The following is a 3,331-nucleotide window of genomic DNA, read 5'->3' on the forward strand; positions in this document are numbered from 1 at the left end:
GTTAAAAAATAAAAATAATATAAGAAAATAGGAATGGAAGAGGGGAGGGACATACCTGGGATCACCATCAAGGGGATGGAGATTAACCCTTCTGTTGAAACATGGATGAAGCAACACATCACACTCCTATCCCTCAGTGTCAAAACGAGAGGAGGCATGTCTCTACTAGAGGGGCAGGTCACTGAGGCCCAGGGGTGATGTCAGCCTATTAAACTGATTTCACAGGTTCCCTTAACGAAGCCTCTGGCATGTTAACGGACAGGAAGCGTCCTATTTCACTCTTTTCTTCTCTTCCCCTTTAAGCTGAGTGCATGTGAGACTTATCGACAGCTCCTGGCAAACAGGCGTGAAGAAGGGCGGCTGATGGGGTAGCCCTCTCAGGACTCCACAGCAGCCTTGCCAAAAACACAGGTGGTATTCTACACCAGTCCTGAGCGCTTTAATACCCAGCAAATCTCCATTCTCCTTCCATCTCATCTCTTCTTCTCTGCCCCTTTCCAGAAAAGGGCAAGGGAAACCTGATCCTGAATGTTGAGCATTGGAGCACTGGGATCTTGGTTTCTCTCTCACACCTTGCATGAAACAGCTACAGAGATCCTACCCCCCTTTCTCTCTATCTCCCCCCCCCCCCTCTCCTCTCCTCTCTNCCCCCTCTCCTCTCCTCTCTATCTGCTGGGTTCTTCCATCTCTCTGCTCTCTGCTGTTGCCAGACTGTTCCTTCAGTAGCGCTCCCTGCAGCATATGTGTTCGCTCTTCTTTCATCAAGGTAACTTTACTGCAGACAAATTAATTAATAATTGGCGCCGGAGGAGATGGCTGCCGTTTTATGGGCTCCTAACCAATTGTGCTATTGTGCGTTATTTGTAAGTGATTTTGTACATAATGTTTCTGCCACCGTCTCTTATGACCAAAAAGAGCTTCTGGATATAAGAACAGCGATTACTCACCTCGTACTGGACAAAGGTTTTTTCTTTAACGAGTCGGACGCAAAGGATTTACTTCAGACACCGGACAAGGCCCAAATCCGTAATTCGCATGAAGAAGAGACAGAGATATAGGGGTCGTAGGTCGGGGTGCCTTGTAAGAATCCAACGGTGGGTAACCCGCCTCTACTATCAGTCCTATTAGCCAACGTGCAATCATTGGAAAATAAACTGGATGAGCTCCGATCAAGATTATACTACCAACGGGACATTAAAACTGTAATATCTTATGTTTCACCTATCTTATGTTTCACCACTATGTTTCACTTCGTGGCTGAACGACGACATGGATAATATACAGCTGGCTGGGTTTTCCGTTCATCGGCAAGACAGAACAGCTGCCTCCGGTAAGACAAGGGTTGGCGGTCTGTGTCTATTTGTAAATAACAGCTGGTGCATGAAATCTAATATTAATGAAGGTTTTGCTAGCTTGAGGTAGAATATCTCATGATAAGCTGTAGACCACACTATTTACCAAGAGAGTTTTCATTTATATTTTTCATAGCCATCTATTTACCACCACAAACCAATGCTGGCACTAAGTCTGCACTCAATGAGCTGTATAAAGCCATAAGCAAACAAGAACATGCTCATCCAGAGGCGGCACTCCTGGTGGCCGGGGACATTAATGCAGGAAACTTAAATACGTTTTACCTCATTCCTACCAGCATGTTACATCTACAACCAGAGGGGGGAAAAATGCTAGACCACCTTTACGCCACACACAGATATGCATACAAAGCTCTCCGTCACCATCCATTTGGCAAATCTGACCATAACTCTATCCTCCTGATTCCTGCTTACAAGCAAAAACTAAAGCAGGAAGTACGAGTGACTCACTCAATACAGAAGTGGTCAGATGATGCAGATGCTAAGCTACAGGACTGTTTTGCTAGCACAGAATGGGATATGTTCCGGGATTTTTCCGATGGCATTGAGTACACCACATCAGTCACTGGCTTCATCAATAAGTGCATTGATGACGTCGTCCCCACAGTGTCCGTATGTACATACCCCAACCAGAAGCCATGGATTACAGGCAACATCCAAACTGATCTAAAGAGTAGAGCTGTCGCTTTCAAGGAGCTGGACTCTAACCCCGACGCTAGTAATAAATCCCGCTATGCCCCCCGACGAACCATCAAACAGGAAAAGCATCAATACAGGACTAAGATTGTACCTACTACAATGGCTCCGACGCTTGTCGGATGTGGCAGGGCTTGCAAACTATTACAGACAAGAAAGGGAAGCACAACCACAAGCTGCCCAGTAACACGAGCCAACCAGATGACCTAAATCATTTCTATGCTCGCTTCGAAGCAAGCAACACTGAAGCATGCATGAGAGCACCAGCTGTTCCAGACGACTGTGTGATCACGATGTCCGTAGCCAATGTGAGTAAGACCTTTAAACAGGTCAATATTCACAGGGCCAGACGGATTACCAGGACATGTACTCCGAGCATACGCTGACCAACTGGCAGGTGTCTTCACAGACATTTTTAACTTATCCCTGACCGAATCTGTAATACCAACATGTTTCAAGCAGACCACCTTAGTCCCTGTGCCCAAGAACACCAAGGTGATCTGTCTAAATGACTACCGGCCCATAGCGTTCACGTCTGTAGCCATGAAGTGCTTTGAAAGGCTGGTCATGGCTCACATCAACACCATTATCCCAGAAACCCTAGACCCACTCCAATTTGCATACCGCCCCAACAGATCCACAGATGACGCAGTCTCTACTGCACTCGACACTGGCCTTTCCCACCTGGACAAAAGGAACACCTACGTGAGAATACTGTTCATTGTCTACAGCTCAGCGTTCAACACCATAGTGCCCTCAAAGCTCATTACTAAGCTAAGGACCCTGGGACTAAACACCTCCCTCTGCAACTGGATCCTGGACATCCTGACGGGCCGCCCCTGTTGGTAAGAGTAGGTAACAACACATCTGCAACGCTGGTCCTCAACACGCGGGCCCCTCAAGGGTGCGAACTCAGTCCCCTCCTGTGCTCCCTGTTCAGCCATGACTACATGGCCAAGCACAACTTTGCCGACGACACAACTGTAGTAGGCCTGATCACTGACCACAATGAGACACTCTATAGGTAGGAGGTAAAATACCAACCTCTCCAAAATGTGATCAAGACAAAGGACATGATCGTGGACTATAGGAAAAGGAGGGCTGAGCACGCCCCCATTTTCATCGATGGGGATGCAGTGGAGCAGGTTGAGAGCTTCAAGTTCATTGGTGTCCACATCACCAATGAACTGTCATGGTCAAAACACACTAAGACAGTCGTGAAGAGGGCACGACAATGCCTATTCCCCCTCAGGAGACTGAAA

The sequence above is a fragment of the Salvelinus sp. IW2-2015 genome, unplaced genomic scaffold, assembly GCF_002910315.2.
Source record: "Salvelinus sp. IW2-2015 unplaced genomic scaffold, ASM291031v2 Un_scaffold1597, whole genome shotgun sequence".
Taxonomy (NCBI): domain Eukaryota; kingdom Metazoa; phylum Chordata; class Actinopteri; order Salmoniformes; family Salmonidae; genus Salvelinus; species Salvelinus sp. IW2-2015.